General features: G+C 35.6%; 1 protein-coding gene and 1 pseudogene across 1 annotated transcript in view; both read right to left on the reverse strand.

The window, feature by feature from the left end:
- The window catches only part of LOC106875491 (uncharacterized), a 38,327-nt gene extending 29,097 nt beyond the window's left edge, over positions 1-9,230 (reverse strand). The window contains exon 1 of the mRNA XM_014923661.3: positions 8,696-9,230. The gene's annotated coding sequence lies outside the window, so the exon portion shown is untranslated. The remainder of the gene's footprint in view (positions 1-8,695) is intronic.
- On the reverse strand, positions 2,255-2,385 carry LOC128251438 (small nucleolar RNA U3; annotated as a pseudogene).
- Positions 9,231-14,677: the final 5,447 nt, after the last annotated feature.

Raw genomic sequence — 14,677 nt, forward strand, 5'->3', positions numbered from 1 at the left:
CTTTGCATCGTTTTAGCTTTCTAATAATGTCACCAGGTTGTACCCATTTACAGCTGAGTGGACTGGGGCAATGTGAAATGAAGTGTTTTGTCCAAGAACACAACACACAACTGCTCTGGGAATTGAAACCGCGATCTCACTGTCAAGAGTGCAACATCTCTAGCCATTGTTATATATATATATCTCTAGCCATTGTTTTACATATAAAGAGAGAGAGAGAGCTCGAGAGAGGAATATTTTTATATATATATATATATATATATATATATATATATATTAATATTTTGGATTATGCATAATGAAAAATTCAGTATCTTCGTGAATCAGCATTCCAGTGAATAAATATATATATATATATATATATATATATATATATATAATGTGTGCGTGAATATGTATATAAATAAATGTTAGTAGTTACGGTGATGTCACTAGTTGTTCTTTAATAGTATGTACTAATTCTAAACCGGTTTCAACAGTAAATTGCTACAAAATGACTCGTTACATTTTAACAATCGTCATCGCAAACAAAGAGCAAGCGTTCTATAATTATATTGACATTAACAATTTATTAAGTTTGTTCATTGCTTGAAAGTGGCTGAATAACATCTTAGACGTTAGCAACAGTTCACGTGACATTTTCTTATAGATAACAACCATGTTCTATAATATGCTGATCGGATGGGTGGCTGATCCGATGTGGTTGCCCCACAACCAGCTAAACTCTGTGTGTGTGTGTGGTCCTGTAGTTTCTGTTTTAACATAAAGTAATTAATAGTAATAGAAACAGTTTCAATACCAAAAGGTAATGTTGTATTAGAATACAGAATATTGCAATAGCTATCATGGTTCAGTGGTTAGAGTGTCAGACTCACGATCATGCGGTAGTGAGTTCAATTCCAGGGACCAGCTGTGTGTTGTGTTCTTGGAGGGGAACTTTCTCGGTGCAATCCCATGGTCATTCATGACTGAAGTGGGGATTTTTACCCTTTTGTGTGTGTGTGTGTGTGCGTGTGTGTGTGTGTGTGTGTGCATATAGGTGCATTGCTCAGTGGTTAGAGTGTTGGATCCACAATCATGCGGTAGCCAGTTCGATTCCTGGACCAGCCATCTCTACTCATTTTTTCAAATATATATATATATATATATATATATATATATATGATGGGCTTCTTTCAGTTTCCATCTACCAAATCCACTCACAAGGCTTTGGTCAGCCCAAAACTATATTAGAAGACACTTGCTCAAGGTGCCACACAATGGACTGATTCTAGAACCATGTGGTTGGGAAGCAAGCTTCTTACCATACAAGTACAGCTTTTGACTCCATTTTCTATAAATCCATTCACACAACAAATTCCCATCACTACTTTAAGAAACAGCACCAAATCTTGGCTGCCAACCTACCTGTCAATCTACCAAGTCTTTTAATGCATATGGACAATATTTCCAGAACCTGTAATTTCTTGAATGGTGTATCATAAAAACTTATCCTCTCATTCACTCTTTTCAGCTTACACTCCTGCGACCTTCCCACACTCTCATAAAACCTGCAGGCAGCTTTAAATGTTGGTGACATCAAATTCACACTTTCTCTCACTTGTCACCTGACTCTTCTTGTGCAACTACTTTGACCCATCAATTAAATTGCTAAGAAAGCTGGCGCCCCAGCAATAAACTTCAAGTAATACCTACTAAACCTACTGTCTCCCTTCTTACCACCAACACCGGCAGACAACACTGGAGACGAGGAGGTAGTGGGTTACTAATGAGGACTCGACACATTCAGAACACACAAAGAGGATACCAGAAGGAAGATAAAGCAATGCACAAGCAATGCAATTGAATAACAATGGCTATATATATATATATATATATATATATATATATATATATATATATATATAAGCAATGCACAAGCAATGCAATCAAAGTTTCCACATTTGGCCAACAGAAAGCAATACTAACAAAACACAGCAAAACCTTCGTTAATGAATTTAATATGTTTCTTATTTCTATATTGCCCACAGGGGGCTAAACATAGAGGGGACAAACAAGAACAGACAAACGGATTAAGTTGATTACATCGACCCCAGTGTGTAACTGGTACTTAATTTATCGACTCCGAAAGGATGAAAGGCAAAGTCGACCTTGGCAGAATTTGAACTCAGAACGTAACAGCAGACGAAATACTGCAAATCATTTCACCCGACGTGCTAATGTTTCTGCCAGCCTGCTGCCTTAGTATAGAAATAGAAAGTATTGAGTCCCTCTTAAGAAGTTATTAAACCTCTCAAGAATGATCTTCAATGGATTTCTCACATTCGTTGAAGGCAGAGTAACGAACGATCAAGAAAATCCTGCTTCACGCTCAGGACCCAATACGATCTTAATATCCCACTCCGTTATGAAACATATTACATGCAGCTGTAGTATGTATATACATATATACACACACACACACACACACAACCATCCCAACATAGCACTCCTTCTCATACAAATGCATTACTCACAACCCTTACATACACTCACACACACACACACAATATATATATATATATATATATATATATATATATATATATATATATATATATATATATGCCAGTACCGCCTGACTGGCCTTTGTAGGATTTTCGAGCAAGATTGTTGCCAGTGCCCCTGGACTGGCTCTTGTGCGGGTGGCACATAAAATACACTATTTTGAGCGTGACCGTTGTGCTGGTGGCACGTAAAAGCACCCACTACACTCTCTGAGTGGTTGGCATTAGGAAGGGCATCCAGCTGTAGAAACTCTGCCAAATCAGATTGGAGCCTGGTGTTGCCATCCGGTTTCACCAGTCCTCAGTCAAATCGTCCAACCCATGCTAGCATGGATAGCGGACATTAAACAACGATGATGATGATGATGATGATATATATATATATATATATATATGTATTATATATGCATACATACCCATATTCACACAGGCCAATTATGCACACATCTGCCACTGGAAACCATGTGCTTTTCTCCTCACTGTTCATTCTTTCCTCTTTCTCCTCTTCTCTGAACTTTCTCACACTATCCAACAAAGAGCCAGGCTCAAAATGTCAGATTTTACTTCTAATTTCTTCTCTAAAACTTTCGCTGAGTGTCAAACTAACAGATTCACCATACGTACATCTACCGTCGTTTTTGACCTTTGTCATTTTTGCTTTTGAACACACCATTTGTCACAAATTTACAATTGTAATACACGCACACACACACACATACATACACACTTACACAATGTTTGTTTTCTATGTCAAGTTATAATAAAAACAATTTTACATTAAACTGAAGGATTGCACAATACTTTTTGTAGATTACAAATTTCTTCTTCTCTAAGAGTACTCTTGACAGTGACTTCAACATTTTAATCTGCTCAGCCTTTATATATATATATATATATATATATATATATATATATATATATATATATGTATGTATATGTATGTATATGATGATGATGATACACAACAACAGCCTTGTGAAAAAGGAAATGAGAAATCTCATGGCAGATGTATACACTTTATTGTGGCTGTGAAATAATGTAAGGAATAAAGTCAACGACAGCTGTTAATTCTATTTGTATGCTGCCTATGTATGGCTTAACACTCCAGTGTAGCTGTGCCCAACTGTTTTTTACACCAAGAATTGGTTTCATATCTTTCCATGGTGGATATGAAAATCCATATCCATAGGAGATACTGAAAAAGCATTGCAGAAACAGAAAAATATCAATTCTATTTTTTGATGGATAATTAACATCGTTATGGGAATGACCATGAAATTTAATTACAGAATCAAAGGGTTATGAAAGACAGTGTCAAAAAACCTTCCTCATGATGGGAGTTATTGCTTGCTGTGGCCCTAAAAACTAAACTGATGGGAATGGGGTAGGACTATAGCTGAGAAAAGCATGGAATAACGAAGCTGAAGCACTTTTAATAAAAAAAAAAAAAAACCCACCAATGCAGTTTAGAGCTTATCCTACTGAATCAATGAAACACATAATGGAAGATATGGAAACTCATCCAGTTATAATGCCATGGGGTTTCCTGAAAGTTCTTCCGACTTTTGATGATGTTTTCAACAAGCCATTTCCGGATGAAGTCAGGAAACACTTTATGATAGAAAACAGAGACCATCTGATGAAGAGCAAAGAAGAAACAGCAACAAGTTAAAAAAAAAAAAAAAGGCCTGTCCTTGATGCCGTCAGTTGATCAGTCAAAGTATAAAGACTGGAATGTTCTATCTTAACAGATGGTGCCAAACACATTTTTAAAGACTGGCATTAATGACTAATTTGATGGAATGGAAGATAACCTTCAGTGGAATGCTATTTGTTTTTTGTTTTTAGAGGCTGGATTGTTTCAATGTACAGTAGTATCTATTTAGTGGTTTTAACCACTTAACTCATGTGATTGATCCATCCGTTTATTACTCCTTCTGTCTCCCGAGCCACTGCATTGGAAAATGGATGGAAGGGCTGGGAGGAATTAAATTCAAATTGGAACACAGAAGAACTGTGGAATTTGAACTCAGAACGTAAAGGTGAGTTATGATTGGAACAACAATGGGATTTTTATATATATATATATATATATATATATATTTATATATATATATATATATCTATATATAGGTTTCTGGTCATACGGGGAGAGGGCAGTGGTGTAGAAAGAAAATATAAGTGGCCCAGGGAAGAAGAAACAAAGAGAGGAAAAAGAAAGGAAAAGTAAAAAAGAAGAAACAACAGAAAATGAAACAAGTGGAGACTAATGAAGAGGGAGTCAGAAGAAGATGAAACGGAATGTTTTTGATGGGAGCTCCTACTTTAGTCTCCCCAATCAAAACTCTCCCTTCAAGCGTTCTGTGTCCTTAAGGAAACTCCAGCTAAGTCACAAATATTTACTCACAATCAAACTGTATTGACAACTTGCTGGAGGATACTGGTATGGAAGGGGTACAGGAGCTGAGGACCATTATGGAAAGAACCCCAAAGATCACAGGTCATCCTGCTCATCAGGAGCACCAAGGCACCTGTTTCTCTCTCTTCTGTAATTTTCAGCCTACAGGTGCATCCTTAGAGTAGGTTCATTCACATGTGCAATTTTTATTACATTCACCCACCTTTTCACAAATTAAGTGGGGTTAGGGGTGGTGGTGGCATATACCTACATATACATATGTATAGATATACATATGTGTATATACAAATATACATATGTATTGATGCAAATATATATATATATGTATATATGTATAGATACACACACACACATATGTATAGATACACACACACATACAAATACACATGTATAGATATACATGTGTATGTATACAAATATACACGTGTATAGATATACATGTATATTTCTATACGTGTCGCTGTCATGGTTGCTCTTTGTGTGTTGCCGTCACGGGTACCCTTTACGCGTCGCTGTCACAGGTGCCTTTTATGTGTCGCCATGACAGGTGTCTTTTACATATCACTGGCACAGTCCACGAATATTTTGTTTTCAAATTTTGGCACAAGGCCAGAAAGTCTAGGGGTGGAGATAAGTCAACTACATCGACCCTAGTATCCAACTGGTACACTCTGAAAGGATGAAAGGCAAAGCCAACCTCAGAACGTGAAGATGACCAAAATGCTGCTAAGCACTTTACCTAGCCTGCTCACCTGTCTGCCACCTCACCATTTAAATAGGGCAATTTTGCATTTCCAGAGCCTTATGAAAATATAGTGTTTATTTACCTTGTCAAAGGTAATTTTGTGAGTAAGTGTTATCTAAATACTTAATACAAATAATAAATGGATGTCAAGTCTTAAAATAGTTGTACCAACCTATCATTAACCTATTAATAATGGGTTTGCACAAATAATTGTCCACATCCATCATTAACCACAACCAGTAGAAAGGGTGAAATGAGATGGAAAAAGATATAATTCAGAAGAAAATTAATTGTATTTCGTTTATTTTGGCCTTTAATAACTCTAGTAATTACTTCTATAAGCATAAACACACACTTGGCTAATTAACAGCCATGTTAATCAGGAATGAAAACTGATTCGTTAAGGAAACTTATGTTTTGGATGCAACCTGTTGGAAATAATTATCCAAACACCTCAAAGAAATACTCCTTACTTTATTTACATTATTTACCTTTGATGGATATTTGTCCTCATCTTGTTTGTTGTTAACACGTTTCGGCTGATATACCCTCCAGCCTTCATCAGGTGTCTTGGGGAAATTTCGAACCCAGGTTCTCATTCCTAAGGTATTTTTCGATATTATTATTATTATTATTTAGGTCACTGCCTGGAATTGAACTTGGAATCTTGGGGTTAGTAGCCCGTGCTCTTAACCACTATGCCATATGCCCATGGGCATATTTGAACTCAGAACGTAGCGACGAGTGAAATACCGCTAAGCATTTTGTCCAGCGTGTGAACAATTCTGCCAGCTCATTAACTTTTTAATCATAATCCTTTCTATTAAGGGTACAAAGCCTGGGACTAGTTGATTACATCGACCCCAGTGCTTAACTGGTACTTAATTTCTTGACCCCAAAAGGATGAAAAGCGAAGTCGACTTCAGTGGAATTTGAACTCCGAACATAAAGGCAGATGAAAGTATTTTGCCCAGTGTGCTAATGATTCTGCCAGCTTGATGCTTTAATAATAATAATAATAATAATCCTTTCTACTATAGGCACAAGGCCTGAAATTTGAGGGGAGGGGATTAGTCAATTACATAGACCCCAGTGTTTCACTGGTACTTATTTCATTGACTCCTAGATGGATGAAAGGCAAAGTTGACCTCAGCGGAATTTTGCACTCAGAAAGTAAAGTCAGATGAAATGCCGCCAAGCATTTTGCCTGGCATGCTAACAATTCTTCCAGCTCACTGCCTTAATAATAATTATAATGAACGAATATAACATCAGTGGAAAATTTTCGAACATATAAAAATAGAAAAAAAAAAAAAAAAAAAAAAAAAAAAATCAAGTTATTGAGGCAGCATGGCTGCTGTCCAATGACTGAAACAAGCAAAAGATAAAATAATATTGCAAGATAAACCAAGGCGGATCTTAACTGTGAAAAGACTTCCTTATGTACCCCGACCCCATAAAATCTTTAAAAAAATATTAAGTGGCTGTGTGGTAAGTAGCTTGCTTACCAACCACATGGTTCCGGGTTCAGTCCCACTGCGTGGCACCTTGGGCAAGTGTCTTCTGCTATAGTCTTGGGCTGACCAAAGCCTTGTGAGTGGATTTGGTAGACGGAAGATGAAAGAAGCCCGTCGTGTATATATATATATATATATATATATATATATATATATATATGTATGTGTGTGTGTGTGTCTGTGTTTGTCCCCCCAACATCGCTTGACAACCAATGCTGGTGTGTTTACGTCCCCGTAACTTAGCGGTTCGGCAAAAAGAGACCGATAGAATAAGTACTAGGCTTACAAAAGAATAAGTCCTGGGGTCGATTTGAGCTCGACTAAAGTCGGTGCTCCAGCATGACCGCAGTCAAATGACTGAAACAAGTAATGAATAAAGAGAGAGTATGATCCAAAATCGATTTCCAACAACGTCTTATAATAATAATTATGAGAAAGTCATAAAAAGTTTAAATTTCTATTTGCCTAACTTTATTTCTTTATTATGTATATTCATGTCCCAATTTGCCTAACGTTAAGGCCTAGATTGCCTAACTTTATGAAATTTGCCTAGCCTTAGGACATGAGTATACGTAATACAGAAATGTAGTTTTTTTTAATAGAAATTCTGAATTTTCTCATAATTATTATTATAATTACAAGACACGGTAGGAAATCAATTTTCCGCCATGTGTAATATTTAAAAGAAAATTTTATGGTGGGGCACAAAAACAAGTCTTTTCAAAAAACATCAGAAAAACCAGGATTTTTGTTATTGTATATAGGTGTGTATATAAATACACACACCAAGGCGTGGCTGCTTGGTTAGGCACTTACTATGTTAACCATAGTACTGGGTTCAGTCCTATTGTGTGGCACCTTGGGCAATATAATATCTTCTACTATAGTTTCGGGCTAACCAAAGTCTTGTGAGTGGATTTAGTTGGTGGAAACTGAAAGAAACCCATCGTGTGTGTGTGTGTGTGTATATATATATGTGTCTCTCTCTCTCTCTCTCTCTCTCTCTCTCTCTCTTTGTGTCAGTGTGTCCCTCACCTCCGCTTGACAATCGGTGATCGTGTGTTTACGTCCCTGTAACTTAGCAGTCGGTTCGGCAAAAGAGACCGATAGAGTAAGTACCAGGCTCCCCCACCCACCCAAAAAAAGTACAGGGGTCGAATCATTCGACTACAACAAATTGCTCCAGATGGTGCCCTAACATGGTCGCAGTCTAACAAGTAAAAGATAAAATATTGTCACTCATTTTGGTCGATGCAGACATTAAAAGTTATAAAAGAAGACAAGGAAAAACAAACAAACAAAAGAAACCAACAGTGGTCGCTTACCTGGATTATTGTTACAGTACAAGTGTGTATAACACACACAGATATATATAGAGTGATCTGTTTGGTCGAAGCAGACATTAAAAGTTGTAAAAGAAGTTTAAAGAATATAAAAAAAAAAAACACGACTATGAACGGTTACTTACCAGGATTTTTATAACAGTACAGGTGTATATATAAACATACGTACGCATATATGTTGTCATATATATGTATACGTACAGTTATATAATATATATACGATACATATTTATATATATGATGTATATATCTGTGATACAATATACATATATATATTGTATATTATATATCCTTTGGTTGGTTAATTAAACTCCAGATATGCAAGTCTTCGTATCTATAATACTGTTACGTTTAATATCCACGACAAGGGTTAGAATAATTACGAATGTTAAGTTCGATATTTCGATATACACAATGTATATATTACATATATATATATATATATATATATATTTATATATATATACACGCTTGTGTATATATATAAATATATATTTTGTTCTTGCAACGGCGGTTTATCACCGTCGTGAAAGAAAGAAAAGACGCCTAACTTTTGTCTCTACCTGAAGTCGATGTTGCACCTGAGACACCCCCCTTCCTTCGTCTCTCTCTCTCTCCCCCATTTGCTTGCGATCCACTTCCGTCTAGGTGGCTTATGGCTTGCTTTCTCTCCCTCTCTCTGTCTTTCTTCCCCTCTCGCTTGCTCTTTTCTCCCCCTCTCTCTCTCTCTCACATACACAAACAAACACAATATATCTCTCTTACACATATAGACTTTTCTCCCCCTCTCTCACATACATGCTTTCTCTCTCTCTCTCTCTCCTCACACACGCGCGCGCCCACAAACGCACTTAGACAAACAAATACATACACACACGAACACAACGCCCCTCGCATTGTTTTTATTACCTGTACGTTACATCTCCCTTGGTTCCCACTCTCTCTCTCTCTCTACCTACATATATATACCTACTTATATACTCATAAATACATACATACATACATATATATACACATATATATTTATATACACACATATATATATGTATGTATACATACATACATATACACATACATATAAATATAGATATACACACACACCTGTCTACTCGTCTAGTCTATATTTTCTCTTGGTTTATTTTTTCTCTTTCATTAAAACTACAGGACAGCAGGTGTAAGCATACAGCTGAACAAGTCTGACGCATGCGTATGAAGGCTGTTTTGGATTTGTGTGTTTTTTTTTCCTTTTTGTTATCCTCGTCACCAACTTGTTATCGCGCACACTTTTAGGTTCAAACACACATGTGGGGAATTACAAAGTCTGCCAGTTTACAAGTGTATTGTTCAAACGTCTACATTCCAACACACACACACACACACACACAATCAATATCAGTTGGTACAGTGATATCGCAACTCATTTCTACAGCTGAGTGAACTGAAGCAACATAAAATAAAGTGTCTTGCTCAAGAACACAACACACATCCCGGTCCGGGAATCGAAATTAGATAATTGTTGAAATAAATCGGAAAATTATGTACGGACTTCCACCAATTTAACTAATTGCTCTTATTACTATGCCACCAAAGCAGCAAGCTGGCAAAATGGTTACCGCGCCGAGCAAAATGTTTGGCGTCATTTCGTCCGTCTTTATGTTCTGAGCTCAAATTCCACCGAGGTCGACTTTGCCTTTCTTCCTTTGGGGTTCGATAAAGTAAGTTCCAGTTGAGCACTGGGGCAATGTAATCGACTCACCTCGTCTCCCTAAATTGTTGGCTTTGTGCCAAAATTCGAAACTAATTATTATTATGCAACTAATTATATTTATGTATGTGTCTGTATGCATGAGTATAACTGTATGTGAAATTCTATATATATATATATATGCGTGCTTGTATGTTAACATATGTAATTACACAGGTATGTGTGTGTGTGTTTGCGTACGTGTTAGCCCCAAAGCACCACTTGATACCTGGTGTTGGTTTGTTCCCATCAACTCAGATTTAGCATGCAAACATCATTTAGAACAGTGGTTTTCAACCAGGGTCCATATAAGATTACTGGGGTCCACGGGGATCCACAATTGTATATCAAAGGCCCCTAAAAAAAAATTTGCTTTAGATATATGTATTGGTATGTATCTTTCTCTGTTTTACGTAGTTCAACCTACACAAGTTAATGTGTGAAAAGCAAAATCAGAATTTTGAAAGAAATTTCTATAAAACTAGTTTATAAACATTGAATGGTTATGGTGGTCCACCAGAGTAAAATACGAATCAAAGGGTTCCATAGGTTAAAAAAATGATTGAGAACGCCTGTTTTAGAGGTCTACAAAGATTTGAAATGCAAGGGACATAACTCCAATAAAAAGACAATAAAACTTTGGGTATTTATAAATAGTTTGAATTAACTCCCTTGCACGCTTTTCGTTAAGGCTTGTGTTTACGCATCCATAAAATGAACTTTTCTAATTTTTTGTATTTAAAATTTTTTGTTTTTATTTTACTTGTTTCACTCATTTGAATGTGGCCATGGTACTTATTCTATCGGTCTCTTTTGCCGAGTCGCTTTTTGTTCGTCATCTGATTGAAATGCACCTGATAAATGGTCTAGTTCTCAGCTGGAAAATAGCGAAATAAATTAATGGTTCGACTTGGAAGCCCTTGGCATCTGCGTTTAGAAAGATTGGTGGTTTTTATTACAAAACACGTGCGCGCACACTGTCACGCACACGCACACAGGGGATTATGTAGATAGGGTTAAGCACATCTGTATTTACACACACACACACACACACACACACACACACACTCATTCATATATTCTTTTACTTGTTTCAGTCATTTGACTGCGGCCATGCTGGAGCACCGCCTTTAGTCGAGTAAATCGACCCCAGGACTTATTCTTTGTAAGCCTTGTACGTATTCTATCGAAATCTTTTTGCCGAACCGCCAGTTGACAGGGACGTAAACACACCATCATCGGTTGTCAAGCGATTCACAAATAACAAATATATACATACATACTTACACACACACACACACACACACACACACACACACACACACACACACATATATATATATACGACGGGCTTCTTTCAGTTTCCATCTACCAAATCCACTCACAAGGCTTTGGTCGACCCGAGGCTATAGTAGTCCGAACAATGTGGTTGGTTAGCGAGCTTATTACTTCGCAGCCACTCTTGCGCCTACACACACACACACACACACACACACACACACACACACAAACAACCTCCATCAGTCACGAATTACCATGGGATTACACCTAGAAAGTTACCCTCCGAGACACAAGCCCGGGCAAGGTTGTTTATGGAAGACCAGCAGTCGACCATGAAAACCAGCATCCCCTCTCTGTTATTATCCGAGGGAAAGGCAAAGGCTGATACAGCTTGGCACCAGTGATGGTTTAACTCGTTTCGACAGATGAGTGAACTGGAGCAACGTGAAATAAAGTGTCTTGCTCAAGAACACAACACACAGCCCAGTCTGAGAATCGAACTCACCACCTCATGACTGTGAGTCCGATGCTCTAACGATTAAGCCACGCGCCTTGAAATACATTATAGTTTTACAAGAATAGTGTCGACATTGACTTCAAAGTTTAGACCTGCTCTACCTTTATTGCACTGTCGGCCTGATGAGGTCTAAGCAAGCTGGAACTTCGAAGTCACTGTCAACAGTTTTCTTGCAAAAGAACAATAAATATGTGATGTATAAAAGCATTGAATAAATTCTTCAGTTTAATATAAAATTGTTTTTATTATAACTCGACATGGAAAATAAACAATATTATATATATATATATGTATATATGATTATGTAGTTAAGATTAAAATTCAAACTGTGTCCTTTTGAAGCACATCGGCTTTTTTTAGTATTACAAATGTGTTGTAGATTTTATATGTCTGTGAAGTATGCAAAATAGTCGAAAGTAATGGAAAATATTTTCTGCAAGTAATAATATCAAAAGAGGAGATTGGAATTTTTTTGGGTATTATTTATTCTCTATTACACGTGTTTCATTTGCTAATTGGAGTTATAAAATTGCACATGTAATAGAAAATATGTAATATGTCTGCTATAAAAAATTCTTCAGACGTTCTCGTTCTGAAGAATTTCTAATTGGAAATTTCTTATATGTGTATCCTACATGTAAATTCATATATGTGTGTGTTTGTATACATGTCTGTCTATATGTATGTATGTATATATGTATGTATGTATGTATGTATGTATGTATGTATGTATGTATGTATGTATGTATGTATGTATGTATGTATGTGTGTGCGTGTGTGTGTATGTATGTATGTATGTATGTATGTATGTAAATGTGTGTGGATATATATACGAATTATTTTTCTTTTATCAAGCTTGGTGTGAAAATAAAATAAATATGTCACTTGGTTGAAAGTTATTGAATGGTGCTTACATTTAGTGTTCGGTTATATAATACAACTGTGCATAAACCAAACACTATACATACATACATACATACATACATACATACATACATACATACATACATACATACATACATACATACATACATACATACATGCATACATATATATATATATATATATACATATATATATTTACATGTATTTATGTATATATATATATGTATATACATACATACACACACACACACACACACACACACACACACACACACACACACACACACACACACACACACACACACACATATATATATATATATATATATATATATATAGAGGGAGAGAGAGATAAAACTTACTTGGAAAAGAATGTGTGGCGTTCGATCATATAATAGCATAAATAATATATAAATATATGCATATATCCATACATATATGTACCTACCTACATATATATTATATATACATGCATATATGGGTACAGGACATCAAAAAAGTGTTAAACACAATGAGAAACGAAAATATAAAGACGAAAACATAGAAAACGAACTTTTTTTTTTAAGAACGAATAAAAGAAACAGGGAAACGAGACATGCAACATAAAGAATCTTTCCCTTCATCAGTTGTCCCTGTTTCATCTACTCCGCGTTTCGAAGGTAAGGACAAATACATACAAACATACCTTCGAAACGTGGAGTAGGTGAAACAGGGACAACTGATGAAGGGAATGATCTTTATGTTGAATGTCTCGTTTCTCAGTTTGTTTTTTTCGTTGTTAAAAAAATAGTTCGTTTTCTATGTTTTCGCATTTATGTTTTCGTTTCTCATTGTGTTTCACGTTTTTTGTGATGTCCTGTACCCATATATGCATGTATATACACATATATATATATGTAGGTATGTACATATATGTATGTATATATGCATATATTTATATATTATATATATATACATAAATATATCTATATATATATATATATATAGATATGCAGGGCAGGGAATCGTCAATTAGTAATAAAATTAATAATTAACAATTTTGCCGGGTAGCTCAGTACGAAAAAACCTTTTCGGTAAAAATCATTTATAATCATAAATATATAGGGATTGACAGTAAACCTGCTTCTCCAACATACTGAGAATTCAGAAATATACTGAGAATTCAGTTTTTTGGCTGCTATTTCTGAATTCTCAGTATGTTGGAGAAGCAGGTTACTGTCAATCCCTATATATTTATGATTATATATATATATATATATATATATATATATATATATATATATATATATATATGTACATACATATATATATATATTTACATGTATACATACATATATATATATATATATATATATATATATATATGCATGTGTGTATATGTGTGTGTTTGTGTGTTATAGTTATGTATGTGTTTATATAAAAGGCGGAGAACATAAATATGATTCTACTAAATCGATGGCGATAACCATTATATTAATTGTTCTCGTAGAAATGTAGCACCACTAGTTGCGGTGGTATTGTTAGTATTTCGTTCGTAGTTTATTTGTAGTAGTAGTGGTAGTAGTAGTAGTAGTAGCAGCAGTAGTAGTAGTAGTAGTAATAGTAGTAGTAGTAGTAGTAGTAGTAGTAGTAGTAGTAGTAGCACTATGGCGACTTCAAACTTTTACAGTCTTTACGTCA

The sequence above is a fragment of the Octopus bimaculoides genome, chromosome 23 (genome assembly GCF_046866305.1).
Source record: "Octopus bimaculoides isolate indiv1 chromosome 23, ASM4686630v1, whole genome shotgun sequence".
In the NCBI taxonomy this organism is placed as follows: Eukaryota; Metazoa; Mollusca; class Cephalopoda; order Octopoda; family Octopodidae; genus Octopus; species Octopus bimaculoides.